At 44.3% G+C, this 19,849-nt stretch overlaps 1 long non-coding RNA gene across 1 annotated transcript; it reads left to right on the top strand.

Annotated features, from left to right (window-relative positions):
• Positions 1-16,932: 16,932 nt before the first annotated feature.
• On the top strand, positions 16,933-19,058 carry LOC140844439 (uncharacterized). Its single transcript, XR_012122737.1, has 2 exons — positions 16,933-18,459; positions 18,857-19,058. It is a non-coding gene; the product is annotated as an uncharacterized lncRNA (long non-coding RNA).
• The last annotated feature ends 791 nt before the right edge of the window (positions 19,059-19,849 follow it).

Raw genomic sequence — 19,849 nt, 5'->3', positions numbered from 1 at the left:
CCTGTACATTATCTCAAATGGAGTTAAACTATGTACATAGGGGGAGTTCTGAGCCTGGAAGATGGCTGAGGGAAGGAGAGTCACCCAATCCCCGCCAGTCTCCAATACCAATTTAGAAAGGGTCTCCTTCAGGGTCCCATTCATTCTTTCTACCTGCCCAGAGCTTTGTGGGTTATAAGCACAATGTAACTTCCAATCTACTCCCAAAGCTAGAGCTAGTCCTTGCAGGATTTTGCTAATGAAAGCCGGGCCGTTATCGGAACCTATTGCTTCAGGGACCCCATATCTGGGGATGATTTCCTCAATTAATCTTTTTGCTACTACCTGGCTAGTCTCATGCTTGGTTGGAAAGGCCTCCACCCACCCAGAGAAAGTATCTACCATAACCAGCAAATACTTGTATCCATACTTCCCTGGTTTTATTTTGGTGAAGTCTATTTCCCAATTCCTCCCTGGAGCCCTGCCCCTTTCCCGGGTACCTGCCAGGTGCAGCCCTCTTGGGGCTGGTCTTAGCATTGCACAGCTACTGCATTCTTTTGTGATCTGACGAGCTGCCTCATGCTGGTGGGGAAACACCAACTGCACGGACTGGAAAAGGCTGAGCAGCTTTTTCTAGCCTAGATGGGTGGACTTATGCAGATTAGCAAGCATATACTGCCCCAATGCTTCTGGCAGGATCAACCTACCTTCCTGGTCCCTACTCCAATTTCCCTCCCCAAACACTTTCCCCGAGACTTGTTTCTTAATCCACTCAAGATCCTGGGGGGAATACTCAGGTTTGGGTGGCAAGGCGGGCAGTTCAGGTATGGGTATTTCGAGGGCTGCAAGTACAAGGGAGTCCGAGAGGGCTGCCCTCTTACCTTCCGCATCAGCATGGCTGTTGTCTATGGCCTCAGGTGTCTTCTTTGATTGGTGGCCTGGTACATATATAACTGCTACCGCTTTGGGTTTTTCGACAGCAGCTAGTAGTCTTTGGACTTCTTGCAGATTCCTCAGTACCTTCCCTAACGCAGAACGGAATTCTCTTTCTTGGTAGATGGCACCATGGACATGGACAGTGTCAAAGGCATATCTGCTATCTGTGTAAATGTTGGCCTGCTTGACTTCTGCTCTTTCCAGGACCTCAGCGAGAGCAATAAGTTCCACCTTCTGTGCTGAGGTGCCAGGGGGCAGAGCTGCGCTCCAGACAACTTCCCCTTCATGGGTTACTACTGCTGCCCCTGCTCTCCTGATCCCCTCCTGCGCAAAGCTGCTCCCATCTGTATACCAATTTAGCTCACAGTTTGGTGTGTCTTTCAGGTCTGCTCGCACCTGGATAATTTCGGAAAGGATGTCTCTACAGTCATGGATGGGGGTCGTCAGATCTGGGTCTGGCAGAAGGGTGGCAGGATTTAGGGTTACCGGGTCAGAGAAGGTGATTCATGGAGAATCTAGTAGGAGCCCTTGGTAGTGGGTGAGCCTTGCGTTCGTCATCCATTTTCCTGGAGGATGCTTGAGGATCCCCTCTACGGTATGTGGGGCTGTTACTCTCAGGTTCTGGCCAAAAGTCAGCTTGTCTACCTCCTTTACCAGTAGAGCGATAGCTGCTAGGATACGCAGACAAGGTGGCCACCTGGAGGCCACTGGGTCTAGCCACTTGGACAAATAGGCCACAGGTCTTTTCCACGGGCCCAGCTGCTGAGCCAGGACTCCTTTAGCCACTCCCTTCTTTTCATCTATAAACAGGATAAAGGGTTTTTCTGGGTCTGGCAGAGATAGGGTGGGGGCCCGGAGGAGAGCTTCTTTTAGTCTGTCAAAAGCCTCCTGTTGTTCCTGAGTCCATTGCCAGCCCGGCCCTTCTTTGGTCGCTTCATATAGTGGTCGGGCTATTTCTGCGTACCCTGGAATCCAGGGCCTGCAAAACCCGGCTGAGCCAAGAAATCCTCTCACTCCCCAGGGTGAGGAAGGGACGGGGATAGTCAGGACAGTTTGTTTCATGGCCTGCGTTAGCCACCTGGCCCCATTAGATATTTTGTACCCCAAGTAGACTACTGACCTCTGACAGAGTTGGCCAAGGACAGAGTTAACACATGCGCCGGTTGTAGGGGCTGCCCTTCTTTGTCCATGATTTTTATCCCTTCGGGTTCAAAATGAATGCGTGCCCCAAAGTGGGCTTTCTTGGCGCTGGCTCGATCTCCCAGTTTGCCCAGTTCAGCCAGCAAGTTCCCGTGGCTTCTTCGCACTCTTCATGGGTTTCCATGGCCAGCAACAGGTCATCCACATACTGCAGCAGTGTCACACAGGGTTGGCTCCGGCGAAAGGGCTCCAGGTCCTGGCTTAGGGCTTCATTGAATAAGGTGGGAGAGTTCTTGAAGCCCTGTGGTAGTCTAGTCCAGGTAAGCTGCCCTTTTCTCCCCCCCCCCCACCGGCTCTTGCCACTCAAAGGCAAACAAAGGCTGACTAACTTCAGAGAGTGGGATACTAAAGAAGGTGTCTTTCAGGTCCAGAGTAGTATACCACACATGCATGGGTGGCAGGTGGCTGAGTAGGGTGTAAGGGTTGGGCACTGTAGGATGGATGTCTTCTACCCTCTCATTGACTTTCTGCAAGTCCTGCACTGGTCTGTAATCTCTACTGCCAGGCTTCCTCACTGGAAGCAGGGGCGTATTCCATGCAGATTGGCAGGTTTTAAGTATTCCTGTCTCCAACAGTCTATGGAAATGGGGTACTATCCCTTTCCTAGCCTCTTCCGGCATTGGATATTGCTGGACCCAGATGGGTAGAGCCACGGCTTTGAGTTGAACAACGACCGGGGATAGGTGTTTAGCGAGACCAATTCCTCCGGTCTCAGCTCATGCGGAAGGGAACCTCTGCAACCAAGAGTCCATTTCTCCCCGGCCCCCCTTTTCTTGATCCACTGAAACAGACGATGTTCATTGGCCAAGGACAGAGTTAACACATGCGCCGGTTGTAGGGGCTGCCCTTCTTTGTCCATGATTTTTATCCCTTCGGGTTCAAAATGAATGCGTGCCCCAACCTTGGTTAGTAAGTCTCTACCTAACAGCGGTGTGGGGCTCTCAGGTACGACCAGAAATGAGTGAGAGACCTGATGCCTTCCTAGGTCCACTTTTCTGCTAGTGGTCCAGGCACATTTCTTGGACCTTGTTGCTCCCTGGACTACACTTGTGCATCCTGGGTTCAGGGGACTGTGGGCCTGGTTAAGAACTGAATATTGTGCCCCAGTATCTACCATGAACCCAATGGGAGTCCCCTCCATGCACAAGGTTACCCAGGACTCGGGGAGGGGTGCTGAGCCCTGTCCCTGTCAATCCTCCTCTCCTAGGTGCAGGGTCTTAACAGGGTTCCCTCTTCCTTGTTCCCTCCTTTGGGGGCACTCCCTCTTCCAATGTCCATATCTCTTACACAAGGCACATTGATCTCGTCCTAGTTGGGATTGGCGGGGTCCTGTTCCCCGAGGTGGCCTAGGGCCCTCCTTCACCCTGGCCAGGAATATCCTGGCCATCTCCCTCTGCTTCTTGTTCTCCCTCTTCTGAAATTCTCTGTCTTCCTTCCTATTTTTCTCCTGCATTACCCATTTCTCTTTCCTCAGCCTTTCCTCTCTATCCCCCGGAGTTTCCCTAGCATTGAAGACCTTCTCTGCCTGCTGCAGCAGTTCCCTAATAGAGATCTCCCCCAGGTCCTCCCACTTGTGGAGTTTTCTCCGGATATCGGGGGCTGCCTGGTTGATGAATGAGAGGACTACAGCTGATCTATGTTCCTCTGCTTCCGGGTTTATGGGGGTATACTGCCTGTAAGCATCAAACAGCCTTTCCAGATATGCAGCTGGGCTTTCCATTTCCCCCTGAGCAATAGTTTTTACCTTAGCCAGGTTAGTGGGCCGTCTGGCGGCCGCCCAGAGACCAGTCATCAGAGTCTGGTGGTAGACCCGGAGATGCTCCCTACCTTCTGCAGTCCCGAAGTCCCAATCTGGGTGCGTAGGTGGGAACGCCTCGTCGATAATGGGCTGGAGGGTAGTGGGTCTTCCATTGTCTCCGAGGACATTTTTCCTGGCCTCATTGAGGATTCGCTCTTGCTCTTCCGTCGTGAAGAGAGTGCAGAGCAATTGCTGGCAGTCGTCCCATGTGGGACGATGGGTAAACATAATGGACTCCACTAGACCTATAAGACACTTGGGGTCCTTTGAGAAGGGAGGGTTCTGAGTCCTCCAATTATAGAGGTCACTAGATGAAAAGGGCCAGTATTGATATTGTTGAGTGATGCCTGTACCAATGGCACGCACAGGCAGAAACCGCACTGCTCCTTCTGAGGTGGAGGAGGGAGCCTCCCCTTCTTGTTCCCTGGCCCCCCAAGGCCTTAACTGCATTCCTCCTGTTCTACCTGGCGCCCAGCATGGGGCCAGGGCGGGGGAGTCTGGGGAAGCTCTTTCTGGCCTCCTGCCTCCCTCTGCTGAAGAGTCTGGGGAAGCCGCCGCCGCCTGGTTCCTACTGGGTTCCCCAGCCTCGTTTTCTATCCTCCCGGCAGCTTCACCCCTCTCCTCCACATACGGGGGTGGCTGCTCCATCGGCAGAAGGGGGTAGAGAGGAGAACTGTCGGGGAGGACAGGCGGCGCACTCGGGAGCATAGGATTTCTGGCCCTGTGATCAGAGGGCTTTAATTTTTCCTGAGCAACTAGGACAGTGGTCTTTAGTGGGTTGGTATGAGGTTTCCCCACCAAAAAGGGCCTCAGCCAGGATGGAGGATTCTCGGCTAGATTTTCCCAGACCAAGATATAGGGGAGTTGGTCAGGGTGGCCCTCAGGGTCTCGTCGGGAGATAATGGTTTTGACTTTGCTGATAAGGTCCAGGGAAAGAGCCCCCTGGGTTGGCCAGCCTACTCCAAAGGAAGGCCACTCAACCGAACAAAATGTGTCAAGCTTACCCTTCTTGATGCCAGGGCTCATATTTAAGGCCTGTTCCTTGACCTTCGGGAAATGGGAAAGGATCAGACTCTTAGGAGTAGCCTGAGTCTGACCCATAGTGAGAAAGAAGAAGAAAAAGAATATGAGGGAGACAAAGGTGAAGGATGAAGATGCCACTTCAAACAAGATGACTGTTGTATGTGCTTGTGAATGGGTGCCTGTCGTTGCACAGTTTTTCTTCTGTGGGGGACGTGAATTTATCTGGGATTCGCGGCTGTGACCCCCTTATCCTGTCACGGGAGTCTTCTAGCGGCGGGTGCCCTAATGGCTCTTAATTGCCTGACCCGTGCCAGCGGGGAATGATGTAGTGGCAGAAAGGAGGAATGGAGAGAGCAGGAGAACCTTAGAACAAGGAAACTTAAAATGAGAAGCGCAAAAAAAAAAAAAAATAAATAAACCGAAACCAAAACACAATAAAACAATCAATGATAACACCAAGCACACACACCACATCTGATCGCACTTGTTTGGACCGGTCCTTTCACTGTGGTGTGCACCACCCTCACCATTTTCAGGATCCTCAAAAACTCTCGTCATTCTCCCAAAAGGCATCCACTTGGACTGCCGCAGGGTGACGAGCTCGATCCTTTCCTCCTCAGGTGCCAGGTTCCTGCCGATCGGACTTGCTTTCCTAAGGCCGAGTCACTCAGACCCTAGGTCCAGGATTAGTCACCTGGACTTCACCCAAGGTCACTAACCCGGAGGCCGGGACTACCAACCTGGACTCTCACTCGGGGTCACTAACCCGAGACCATACACGGGATGGCGACTCCCGCTTTATAATGGATTTATGCAGACACGAGGGGGCGACCCTTGAATTACACTGCCCCATCCGGACAATTAGACCTTGCCTCCAGCCGTCCTTTGTTCTCAGGGAAGCTGCATGAATCCCGGACGAGCTCCCAAATGTTAGGGTCTAGAACTCCGGTGTTTCCCAGAGAACAAGATACACGAACACGGAGATGAAAATCCAAGCAAAGTCTTTATTCAGCCAGCAAGCTGGGGTCGACAGCACCTCCCCTGACACACAGGCCGAGTCTGAGCTGCCGACCCCGAAGCAACTTTGGGTACTGATTATATAGGGTCTTCACAGCCGTTACACCAAATCCCGCGCAGTTCTACAACTAATAGGTTTAAAACACACTCTATATTGTAACCAATGGGAAACATTGTAACCTTTCTTAGGGAATGCGCCAGTTGCCTGTCCGCTTCAATTGTTATCTCTTGCTTACCAAGCATGTCTACGTGACTTATCACGAGTTACATCTCCAGGCATTCCCAGGCTGTTGCCCACTTCCAGTTATCTAACTTAGGGTAGGCACATTTCTCAGAAGCCTTGGGTAATTTACACAAGAAAAGACTGGGTGGCTCCTGCTCTAGGCAGTCAGTTTAAGTGTCATTAGTTCTTTTTCCTGACTCTTGATGCTCTCTGCACTCGTTACAGTGGTCTCGCTGTTTTCCTGTATCTTCTGTTCTCTCTTTTAGGGATAGTTGTATTTGTTGTATTTTCAAAAATATGTATGTTTTTGGGAGGAGATTCCCACTGTCCTACTCATGCCGCCATCTTGGCTCTGCCCTGCCAAATAGGATCTTACTGGAGCTATGGCAACAACTGAAACCAGAGCAGCAGGTCCAGCCATTATGACCAAAGAGGCAGAGGTCAGAGACAGAGCCACGAGTCCATCCTGTGTGTCTGCAGGACTTTTTGCTGGAGAGGCTGGAGACCAATATTTGAGCTTTCTTGCACAGGGACCACTGCGGAGGACTAAGGGCACATGGATTGAGAGGAGAAAATCCTGGAGGGGTGGAGTGTGGATAAAATGAGAGTCCTGTGGCCAGGATTCTCACCTGGCGCTGGTTGACTAACTCACTGCACACCTGTAGGCAATACATGGCTGTTGACTCTATAAAAAGAGCTCCTCCCAGTGCTCTGAGTGCAACATGGTGGCAGGGCTGCAAGGCTGCAGGAGAGCAGAGACTGGAGTGGTGGCAGTGCTGAGGACAGAGGCCCAGAGGACGGCTGCGTGGGACAACTGTGCAGAGAGGCCCAGAAGACAGCTGTGCAGAGAAGCCCAGAGGCCAGCTGTGTGGACAGAAGGGCCCAGAGGCAGAGACTGGCTTGCTGTCTGCAGACTTGCTCTGAGTGAATGGGATTTTAGTGACTGACCTGCTGATGCCGGGATTCTTGTTCATGAAGCTGAAGAATGAGCTTCACAAACACTCACAGCAGGAGAGCAAATTGCAGGCTTTTATTTAGAAATAAAATGAGAGAATAGAGCTCCTTGCTCACACCAGGAGGGGAAAAGAGAGCCCATAGTGGTGCATTGTCTAGCGGGTTTTATAGACAGTTGAGGATTTTTTGAGAACATGAAAAAAATTTTGGGGTGTGGACTTGTTAAGTGGTCCCTGAATATTTAGAATCAACTTAACACTAGCAACTTCCTGCTCTGTTGATTTCTCTCTGAAATAACAGCATCTTGGTCTGGGAGCATATGAAACAAAGCCACCTACCCAGCCCCCAAGGTGGGCTGAGGTATTGTTTTCTAAAGAGTAAGTTAAGAATTTCTAACATCTTAACTTCTTGGGTATTAAAGAGCCATCTTATCTTTAAGGTGGAATCCTTGCCTTTTACTGTGTTGTTTATGCCTGGGCTTACTTGCTAAGTTAGTTGCCCAGTTTACAAAATAACTTTATCAGATCTGAAGGAGGAAAGACAGCACATAGGCCTAGGCCTTTTAGTATGCTAAAGTGAATCTTACACATGATTATAAATGGTTAGCATAATAAAACATTGCTACTCCTCTTTATCTGGAGAACATTAACTGATCTCACTAAAGAATGATTCTAGAGCTTAATGTTTAATAGCGAGTTTTAGTAGGGGGGTTTCCTTGCATGTAGTTACATTGCTCTGACTGAAAACATCCCTCCCTGCACCCTCTGGAGGCCCTCACCCTACTCTGACTACATCCACAGTCCCTGTCTCACTGCCACTGTGAGAATAAAGCTGGGTATAACACTTTCAGCATGAGAACATTTTGCTGTCTTTTCCTTTGGTCACACTGAATCCATAGCGGATTTGTCTGGGCTGAAACAATTGGCAGGACACCAGACTGCACCCACTCCATCCTGGAGTCATGGGTGATAAGCCACCCTGATCTCTTCCCCAGAGCCTGAGAAATGTTTAGTGAGCTGCCCTTCAGTTTTTCTCAGCTGTTGGATTCTCCCAGAGGAGGACGCCGCCCCAAATCACTCACGAAAGACGTCTCTTGATGCAACAAGCAAGAGGAATTTATTCAGGAACCAGCTAGCAGGGGTTCAAGTTAGCCCGTCGCAGCGGGTCTCAACGAAGACCCTGAGCAGCCAAAGCCAGAGGTTTTTATAGCATAGAATTTTCAAAAAGACAGTATTTTCTTACACAGTGTTTCAGCAAGATAAGCTTGGTATGCATGACTATCTGACCAAGGTTAGCTGTCTGAAGGCCGCAGCTGCCTACCACCTGGTGTTCATGATTAACTGATTTGAGGTTAGCTAACTGAAGGTCACTACATTTAACACTGGCTGACTAATTTGTTTTTCAAGATTCTAATAATTTTCCTTCTCCTAGGCTAGAGGGTGGTGTTTAACCCTTTAAGATGGCTGTACTTATGCACTTATGCTAACTTTTGATTTTTCAGATCCTACACAGCAGCTCCCCAAACTCCTGGCTCCACCACTGTACTCAGACTTAAATTCTTGTGTAGGATCTGAAGAATCAAAAGTTAGCATAAGTACAGCCATCTTAAGGCCTAAATACCACCCCCTAACCCAGAAGAAGGAAAATCATTAGAATCTTGAAAAACAAGTTAGTTAGCCTGTGTCAATTGTAGTGACCTTTAGTTAGCCAACCGTAAATCAGTTAATCATACATGCCTAGCTTATCTTGCTAGAACCACCCTAGACATTCCGAAGGTGATCTCATCTAACCAGACCCCAGGATGTGGCGCCAGCAAAAGATTTATGAGCCTATAGAAAAAACCCTGTATTGTAATTATGGAAAATTTTACCCCTTTTGAAAATGCTATAAAACCTTCTGGCTTTGTGTGCTCTGGGTCCTCGTTGAGACCCACTGCGACGGGCTGACGTGGACCCCAGCTAGTTGGCTTCTGAATAAATTCCTCTTGCTTGTTGCATCAAGAAACGTCTTTGGTGAGTGATTTGGGGCGGCGCCTTCCTCAGGGGAATCCAACATTTGGGGGCTCGTCCGGGATCATGCGCTCACCCCGCTTCACTCCCGAAGTCGCTCTTGGAGGAAGAGGTAAGATTAGTGGCGCCTTGGTTTGTCTGTGTTCTGTTTTCTGTTTTTCAGTGAGACCGGTCAGAATTCTGAAAGGGGGTACCCACTGTCTGGCAGCTGTCCCGATCCCGTAAAGGGGTCGAGACTGCGGTCGGTAGACGTACTAGGAGCACCGCAGGCTGCAACCCTGGGGGACGCCTCGGGGAGGTTGGGAGGCCAGGGACGCCTGGTAGCCTCCCGTCTGTTTTTCTGGCAAGGTGAATCTGATGAGATAGGGTTGATTTTCAGGTGCCAGGAATATCAACCCTCTGATTCCTTTCGGTTTCTGTTTGAAAATCTGAGAAAAAACAAAAAGCGGCCGCTGTGTGTCTAATCTGTGTGTGTCTCTGTTTTTTGTGTCTTTCATGTGCCTAATAATTGTTATACTGACAAGGGGACAGACTCAGACAACCCCCTAAGTGTGTAAATGAATATATCTTTCTACCTCCGGATGGTATTAATGAAATTGATTTAAAGACAAGCGCTTGTGAAAATTGAGTGTTCTAAAACTTCCAGAAAACCTGGTAAAAAAGTGTTAAGCATTAATGCTAATTTGAGTTTGCCTGAGGCGGGCATGTCCTGGTAGTTGTCGGCTGCCTGAGTTTACCTAGAGTCATTTGAGTCATGTTATCTGCTAAATCTTTTAAGAATAGAATGCTTAGAAGCTTGGCTTTGTCTAGTGTTCAGTGGGGGTCTTGTGAGTAGGCTAGCATAGTTGTTGCAGGTAGGTGAACTGGATAAGTGTGGCAAGTGAACACCTTTTAAATTGTGTGTTGCAGTGTGTATGCCTACCTGCAGCCTGAGAATCTTTGTAGTAACTTAAAGCCTTAGAGTTTTGTTAAGTTGAGAAGATGTGCTCTGTGTTTGCTGGGAGATTGTGCTGTGAAGCTCATGGTTGCAGAAATTGTAGAATGTGTTCGTGAGTTTGTTGGTCTAGAAAATGTTAGTTTGACAGTTTGCAGTGTCCTGCTTCTCAGTGTTCACTAGAAGTTAAAGTTTCTAATGGTTTTAAGTTCTAATTAAAACCACTTAAAGTAATAAAGAAAAACATTTCTCTATGCTAAAAGATGTATGTTTTAATAAGAAAAAGTATAAAAAATGAAAACTCTTCTGCATGCTAAAGAATGTGTTTTGTGATAAAAGAAAGTAACTTTGTTCTAAAGTACAGCTATTTATTTAAAGAGAGACAAAGAGAGAAAACAGCGTGGTGCCTTTTGTTGTAGAAGATCCGCTCAGCCTGTTGCTTTGGGGGGAGGGTTAGGATGTTTAGAGATAAAGTGAGATAAACCCAGTCAAGCCGCAGGCAAGCCCAGGCATAATTCTCACCTGCTTATGTGCTTGGGACCATGGGGCAAATGAAGAATAAATTACTATATTCTTACAGATATAGTCATGCCTAGTGAAATTAAAGCAAGTGAGTCTTGATATCAAGTGCACAGCAAAATTAAAATCTCGTTTCCAGTTAAACAGTTTTCTTTAACTGTTAGTCTGCTCTTAATGTTGAAAGATCACAGCAGTTTCTCATGCTTAAAGTCTCAGTGAGTTGCCATGAAATCGTAATGTTAAAGGGACTAAAAGCTAAAGTTTGTTAACAACTGTATAACCTTTATTTGCCTTTGAAATATTTTGTTATTAAAAATGATTGCATGGCCTGAAAAATTGAATTCCTAAGCAGAATAGTAACAAAGCTTTTTTCAGCTGATTAAATGCACTTAGTTAACAAACCAAAATTTATTAAACTGTAGAATCTGGACAAGATTATGTTTCTCCCAGAAAAACAGGTTTCAGTGTGAAGGTTTAGATAGACGAACTGTAGGATCTGAAGAATCAAAAGTTAGCATAAGTACAGCCATCTTAAGGCCTAAATACCACCCCCTAACCCAAAAGAAGGAAAATCATTAGAATCTTGAAAAACAAGTTAGTTAGCCTGTGTCAATTGTAGTGACCTTTAGTTAGCTAACCGTAAATCAGTTAATCATACACGCCTAGCTTATCTTACTAGAACCACCCTAGACATTCCGTAGGTGATCTCATCTAACCAGACCCCAGGATGTGGCGCCAGCAAAAGATTTATGAGCCTATAGAAAAAAACCCTGTATTGTGATTATGGAAAATTCTACCCCTTTTGAAAATGCTATAAAACCTTCTGCCTTAGTGTGCTCGGGGTCCTCGTTGAGACCTGCTGCGACAGGCTGACTTGGACCCCAACTAGTTGGCTTCCGAATAAATTCCTCTTGCTTGTTGCATCAAGAAACGTCTTTGGTGAGTGATTTGGGGCAGCGCCTTCCTCAGGGGAATCCAACATTTGGGGGCTCGTCCGGGATCATGCGCTCACCCCGCTTCACTCCCAAAGTCGCTCTTGGAGGAAGAGGTAAGATTAGTGGCGCCTTGGTTTGTCTGTGTTCTGTTTTCTGTTTTTCAGTGAGACCGGTCAGAATTCTGAAAGGGGGTACCCACTGTCTGGCAGCTGTCCCGATCCCGTAAAGGGGTCGAGACTGCGGTCGGTAGACGTACTAGGAGCACCGCAGGCTGCAACCCTGGGGGACGCCTCGGGGAGGTTGGGAGGCCAGGGACGCCTGGTAGCCTCCCGTCTGTTTTTCCGGCAAGGTGAATCTGATGAGATAGGGTTGATTTTCAGGTGCCAGGAATATCAACCCTCTGATTCCTTTCGGTTTCTGTTTGAAAATCTGAGAAAAAACAAAAAGCGGCCGCTGTGTGTCTAATCTGTGTGTGTCTCTGTTTTTTGTGTCTTTCATGTGCCTAATAATTGTTATACTGACAAGGGGACAGACTCAGACAACCCCCTAAGTGTGTAAATGAATATATCTTTCTACCTCCGGATGGTATTAATGAAATTGATTTAAAGACAAGCGCTTGTGAAAATTGAGTGTTCTAAAACTTCCAGAAAACCTGGTAAAAAAGTGTTAAGCATTAATGCTAATTTGAGTTTGCCTGAGGCGGGCATGTCCTGGTAGTTGTCTGCTGCCTGAGTTTACCTAGAGTCATTTGAGTCATGTTATCTGCTAAATCTTTTAAGAATAGAATGCTTAGAAGCTTGGCTTTGTCTAGTGTTCAGTGGGGGTCTTGTGAGTAGGCTAGCATAGTTGTTGCAGGTAGGTGAACTGGGTAAGTGTGGCAAGTGAACACCTTTTAAATTGTGTGTTGCAGTGTGTATGCCTACCTGCAGCCTGAGAATCTTTGTAGTAACTTAAAGCCTTAGAGTTTTGTTAAGTTGAGAAGATGTGCTCTGTGTTTGCTGGGAGATTGTGCTGTGAAGCTCATGGTTGCAGAAATTGTAGAATGTGTTCGTGAGTTTGTTGGTCTAGAAAATGTTAGTTTGACAGTTTGCAGTGTCCTGCTTCTCAGTGTTCACTAGAAGTTAAAGTTTCTAATGGTTTTAAGTTCTAATTAAAACCACTTAAAGTAATAAAGAAAAACATTTCTCTATGCTAAAAGATGTATGTTTTAATAAGAAAAAGTATAAAAAATGAAAACTCTTCTGCATGCTAAAGAATGTGTTTTGTGATAAAAGAAAGTAACTTTGTTCTAAAGTACAGCTATTTATTTAAAGAGAGACAAAGAGAGAAAACAGCGTGGTGCCTTTTGTTGTAGAAGATCCGCTCAGCCTGTTGCTTTGGGGGGAGGGTTAGGATGTTTAGAGATAAAGTGAGATAAACCCAGTCAAGCCGCAGGCAAGCCCAGGCATAATTCTCACTGGCTTACGTGCTTGGGACCATGGGGCAAATGAAGAATAAATTACTATATTCTTACAGATATAGTCATGCTTAGTGAAATTAAAGCAAGTGAGTCTTGATATCAAGTGCACAGCAAAATTAAAATCTCTTTTCCAGTTAAACAGTTTTCTTTAACTGTTAGTCTGCTCTTAATGTTGAAAGATCACAGCAGTTTCTCATGCTTAAAGTCTCAGTGAGTTGCCATGAAATCGTAATGTTAAAGGGACTAAAAGCTAAAGTTTGTTAGTTAACAACTGTATAACCTTTATTTGCCTTTGAAATATTTTGTTATTAAAAATGATTGCATGGCCTGAAAAATTGAATTCCTAAGCAGAATAGTAACAAAGCTTTTTTCAGCTGATTAAATGCACTTAGTTAACAAACCAAAATTTATTAAACTGTAGAATCTGGACAAGATTATGTTTCTCCCAGAAAAACAGGTTTCACTGTGAAGGTTTAGATAGACGAACGTGTGACCACTTTTGAAAAAAGTTGTAATAGATTTTTTGAGAACCACCAGGTCTTCTTGTTTAATTTATATGCTGTATGTTTAAAAAAAAAAAAAAAAAACATGGGGGAATCTACTATTAAAGAGTAAAACATTCTTGAAGCTTTCAGGGAAGACCTGTAAACTTAAGCACTTTCTCTGTTTTTGTATCTGGTCTTAGACACTTATGCTGAGTTATGTTCTTATTATTTTCACTGTTTGTAAGCTATTGATTGTAAGCCAAAGGTCATCATTTCTCAGTCCCTAAATGAAAAAGTAAAATGCCTGATCTCTTTCATCTCAAAGCATATTTCTGGTCATATCTGAATATCTGTGTGAAAGAAAGAGACATTTAAATTTGAGATTCTGCTTAAACTTTTAAGTTGAATTTGACTATAGCCATATTCATTCTTTGTATGTATCTCTAACAGGTCTTTTGTATGCCTGGTAATATTATACTCTGCCTTGAGTTTAGACAGTTCTTTCAGCTAAATATGAATTCTTATTGTAGCTTTTTTCCCCTCCTGAAGATGAAAGCAGAAGAATCTACCATCTGCTACCATTCTCTCAAGAATGCTTAGTAACCTAGAATTAGTTTGACTTTCTGTATGTTGTCTTTAAAAATTGACAGCAGCAGTCTCCCCTGCTGCCCCACTTTTTAAGATATCTCGTTTACTGTGCTGAGTATATAGACAATAAATGTGTAATGATAGTTCTAAAAAAATTAAATGCAAAAAGGTGCTTTTACCTCTAGTTAACTCTGATATTTTCCAGAGGGCCCCTGGAACATGTCAGAAGAATTTTTTCTCACTAGACAAAGTATTTGACTAATTTGGCTTATTTATCTGATATATATATATTTATTTACCAGGAAAGCACTGTCAAAGAGAATGATGCTAAACTTTGTTACTGAATGTTTTGTATTACAGAAATATCAGAATTTCCTTATGTCAACTGTTTTACAGTAAGCTCTCATCATATCTTTAACCATTGTCATTTGTAAGTCTTTTGTCATTTATAGTATTATCCCTAAACTGGTAAAGAACTAGATTTCAGCAGAACAGGTATTAGTTACATAAGATTACATAAACTAAAGAAAATGATTTTGTGTCTTTTTGTTTCAAATGTTGCTGGTAAAGTGTTTTAACCTTGTTCTCTTAAACTGACAACAGTTTAGTAAATGACTATCTTTATGAGCAGAATTGAAACATCCTTCTCTCTACTTGATCCCTCCAGAGTTTAAAAACTTTCAGTGACTGTTTTTGTATTCCATGGCAGTATGTTTATTTGCACGAGTTCAATAAGAATCTGCTTTCCTTGTGAGAAGACTACTTAAGAACACTGGTTATACTACCAGGGCTTTGACTGGAATGTCGTACCTGGGAGACATGTGTATAAACTCAGATGTGAACAACTTTAAAGAACTAAGATTGACTTTATAAAGCCAACAAAACCCCTTGGAAGAACTGGCCTGGTACCTTGCTTACAGAGTTCCCAGCAGCCTTACCAGGTGAGTAAAGAAGGTCACTTCCTGGCAGGTGCAGAGACCTCGAGAAGAGAAGAATTCATCCAAATCTACAGGTACTGCAGGCAAAGCCTGATGGCAAGTCTGGCTTGGCTGTCTGGCCTCAAGAGGCCTTTAAAAGTTCAATCTGAAATTCCTTACAAAAAGTTCCAGCAAAGCATATTTAAAAGAGCCTGTGTAATCAATTGCTCTTCTTGCTGCACCTGTGCAAATAATCAAGCCAGCTGTTAATTATTTTCTTAACCTAGTTACTTCTGGTAAAAATGAGAGTGATTTTAGAGAGAAGTATCGTTTCAATAATGCAGCCTCCTTCCAGAATAAAAAATCCAACTCCAGATGTTGCTACATAACCTAATAACACAATTTGTTTTATCTTGCCTAGAAGCCACAAAACTGCAAATAGTAATAAAAATGAAACCCAGAATAGAAGCACCAGCCTTCTGAAGCCCTCTCAACTGACCAGTGATAGAGACCTAGCTGCACCCTTTACTGCGCCCCCTTCTCAGCATGAAGCAGCCAGAGCGGTCATCACCCCTCTTCCCTAGCAGCAGCTAGAGTCTCTATCTGTAGAAGAAAGAATGAGACCATACCCATAGCCTTCCCTGGTAAAAACAGGTATTTAATCCCTCCTCCCGAGAGATAGTGGGCTTGTAACACTGGAGTGACCCTATGTGTCTCTACTTCTGCCTTCAACTCCTCCCATGATTTCTGTATCATGGTCCAGCTGGTGCCCAGGTTGATGTATCATGATGATCTCTCATTCGTAGCTGAATTTGAACCTAAGCATAGATATAAGAGAGAGCCGGTCTCGCTGACCTTAGCCGTGTTGTTAGAGATAAGAGTCGCAGCTAGAGTGGGAACGGAGGCAGCCGCTATTGTTCAAGGGAACCAGCATTATGAAAGACTAAGGACTGCTATTGATGAAGACCTAAAAACCATAGAGCAATCCATTACAAAACTTGAAGAATCTCTGACTTCCCTCTCTGAGGTAGTCTTACAGAATAGACGAGGGCTAGATCTGCTGTTCCTAAAAGGAGGAGGACTGTGTGCAGCTTTAAGAGAAGAATGCTGCTTTTATGCAGATCATTCCGGGATAGTAAGAGATTCAATGTCAAAACTTAGAGAAAGGCTAGATCAGAGGAAGAGAGAGCGAGAAGCAGGCCAAGGACTGTTTGAATCTTAGTTCACCAGGTCCCCGTGGTTTACAACCCTGATATCCACTCTGGCTGGGCCCCTACTCATCCTTGTGTTGCTTCTAACTTTAAGACCCTGCATGTTAAACCGGTTAATAACTTTTGTTAGAGAAAGAGTGAGTGCCGTTCATGTACTAATGTTGAAGCAACAATACCACTCACTCACCTCACAAGAAGATACAAACATTCCATGATTGGAATGCCCCAAAAAGAGAAGTGGGGAAATGTAGGATCTGAAGAATCAAAAGTTAGCATAAGTACAGCCATCTTAAGGCCTAAATACCACCCCCTAACCCAAAAGAAGGAAAATCATTAGAATCTTGAAAAACAAGTTAGTTAGCCTGTGTCAATTGTAGTGACCTTTAGTTAGCTAACCGTAAATCAGTTAATCATACACGCCTAGCTTATCTTACTAGAACCACCCTAGACATTCCGTAGGTGATCTCATCTAACCAGACCCCAGGATGTGGCGCCAGCAAAAGATTTATGAGCCTATAGAAAAAAACCCTGTATTGTGATTATGGAAAATTCTACCCCTTTTGAAAATGCTATAAAACCTTCTGCCTTAGTGTGCTCGGGGTCCTCGTTGAGACCTGCTGCGACAGGCTGACTTGGACCCCAACTAGTTGGCTTCCGAATAAATTCCTCTTGCTTGTTGCATCAAGAAACGTCTTTGGTGAGTGATTTGGGGCAGCGCCTTCCTCAGGGGAATCCAACAGAACGTGTGACCACTTTTGAAAAAAGTTGTAATAGATTTTTTGAGAACCACCAGGTCTTCTTGTTTAATTTATATGCTGTATGTTTAAAAAAAAAAAAAACAAAACATGGGGGAATCTACTATTAAAGAGTAAAACATTCTTGAAGCTTTCAGGGAAGACCTGTAAACTTAAGCACTTTCTCTGTTTTTTGTATCTGGTCTTAGACACTTATGCTGAGTTATGTTCTTATTATTTTCACTGTTTGTAAGCTATTGATTGTAAGCCAAAGGTCATCATTTCTCAGTCCCTAAATGAAAAAGTAAAATGCCTGATCTCTTTCATCTCAAAGCATATTTCTGGTCATATCTGAATATCTGTGTGAAAGAAAGAGACATTTAAATTTGAGATTCTGCTTAAACTTTTAAGTTGAATTTGACTCTAGCCATATTCATTCTTTGTATGTATCTCTAACAGGTCTTTTGTATGCCTGGTAATATTATACTCTGCCTTGAGTTTAGACAGTTCTTTCAGCTAAATATGAATTCTTATTGTAGCTTTTTTCCCCTCCTGAAGATGAAAGCAGAAGAATCTACCATCTGCTACCATTCTCTCAAGAATGCTTAGTAACCTAGAATTAGTTTGACTTTCTGTATGTTGTCTTTAAAAATTGACAGCAGCAGTCTCCCCTGCTGCCCCACTTTTTAAGATATCTCGTTTACTGTGCTGAGTATATAGACAATAAATGTGTAATGATAGTTCTAAAAAAATTAAATGCAAAAAGGTGCTTTTACCTCTAGTTAACTCTGATATTTTCCAGAGGGCCCCTGGAACATGTCAGAAGAATTTTTTCTCACTAGACAAAGTATTTGACTAATTTGGCTTATTTATCTGATATATATATATTTATTTACCAAGAAAGCACTGTCAAAGAGAATGATGCTAAACTTTGTTACTGAATGTTTTGTATTACAGAAATATCAGAATTTCCTTATGTCAACTGTTTTACAGTAAGCTCTCATCATATCTTTAACCATTGTCATTTGTAAGTCTTTTGTCATTTATAGTATTATCCCTAAACTGGTAAAGAACTAGATTTCAGCAGAACAGGTATTAGTTACATAAGATTACATAAACTAAAGAAAATGATTTTGTGTCTTTTTGTTTCAAATGTTGCTGGTAAAGTGTTTTAACCTTGTTCTCTTAAACTGACAACAGTTTAGTAAATGACTATCTTTATGAGCAGAATTGAAACATCCTTCTCTCTACTTGATCCCTCCAGAGTTTAAAAACTTTCAGTGACTGTTTTTGTATTCCATGGCAGTATGTTTATTTGCACGAGTTCAATAAGAATCTGCTTTCCTTGTGAGAAGACTACTTAAGAACACTGGTTATACTATCAGGGCTTTGACTGGAATGTCGTACCTGAGAGACATGTGTATAAACTCAGATGTGAACAACTTTAAAGAACTAAGATTGACTTTATAAAGCCAACAAAGCCCCTTGGAAGAACTGGCCTGGTACCTTGCTTACAGAGTTCCCAGCAGCCTTACCAGGTGAGTAAAGAAGGTCACTTCCTGGCAGGTGCAGAGACCTCGAGAAGAGAAGAATTCATCCAAATCTACAGGTACTGCAGGCAAAGCCTGATGGCAAGTCTGGCTTGGCTGTCTGGCCTCAAGAGGCCTTTAAAAGTTCAATCTGAAATTCCTTACAAAAAGTTCCAGCAAAGCATATTTAAAAGAGCCTGTGTAATCAATTGCTCTTCTTGCTGCACCTGTGCAAATAATCAAGCCAGCTGTTAATTATTTTCTTAACCTAGTTACTTCTAGTAAAAATGAGAGTGATTTTAGAGAGAAGTATCGTTTCAATAATGCAGCCTCCTTCCAGAATAAAAAATCCAACTCCAGATGTTGCTACATAACCTAATAACACAATTTGTTTTATCTTGCCTAGAAGCCACAAAACTGCAAATAGTAATAAAAATGAAACCCAGAATAGAAGCGCCAGCCTTCTGAAGCCCTCTCAACTGACCAGTGATGGAGACCTAGCTGCACCCTTTACTGCGCCCCCTTCTCAGCATGAAGCAGCCAGAGCGGTCATCACCCCTCTTCCCTAGCAGCAGCTAGAGTCTCTATCTGTAGAAGAAAGAATGAGACCATACCCATAGCCTTCCCTGGTAAAAACAGGTATTTAATCCCTCCTCCCGAGGGATAGTGGGCTTGTAACACTGGAGTGACCCCATGTGTCTCTACTTCTGCCTTCAACTCCTCCCGTGATTTCTGTATCATGGTCCAGCTGGTGCCCAGGTTGATGTATCATGATGATCTCTCATTCGTAGCTGAATTTGAACCTAAGCATAGATATAAGAGAGAGCCGGTCTCGCTGACCTTAGCCGTGTTGTTAGAGATAAGAGTCGCAGCTGGAGTGGGAACGGAGGCAGCCGCTATTGTTCAAGGGAACCAGCATTATGAAAGACTAAGGACTGCTATTGATGAAGACCTAAAAACCATAGAGCAATCCATTACAAAACTTAAAGAATCTCTGACTTCCCTCTCTGAGGTAGTCTTACAGAATAGACGAGGGCTAGATCTGCTGTTCCTAAAAGGAGGAGGACTGTGTGCAGCTTTAAGAGAAGAATGCTGCTTTTATGCAGATCATTCTGGGATAGTAAGAGATTCAATGTCAAAACTTAGAGAAAGGCTTGATCAGAGGAAGAGAGAGCGAGAAGCAGGCCAAGGACTGTTTGAATCTTAGTTCACTAGGTCCCCGTGGTTTACAACCCTGATATCCACTCTGGCTAGGCCCCTACTCATCCTTGTGTTGCTCCTAACTTTGAGACCCTGCATATTAAACCGGTTGATAACTTTTGTTAGAGAAAGAGTGAGTGCTGTTCATGTACTAATGTTGAAGCAACAATACCACTCACTCACCTCACAAGAAGATACA

This window comes from Manis javanica, chromosome 11 (assembly GCF_040802235.1).
Source record: "Manis javanica isolate MJ-LG chromosome 11, MJ_LKY, whole genome shotgun sequence".
Classification (NCBI taxonomy): Eukaryota; Metazoa; Chordata; class Mammalia; order Pholidota; family Manidae; genus Manis; species Manis javanica.
The sequence above is the reverse complement of the archived record's forward strand: the minus strand, read 5'-3'. Positions and strand labels throughout refer to the sequence as shown.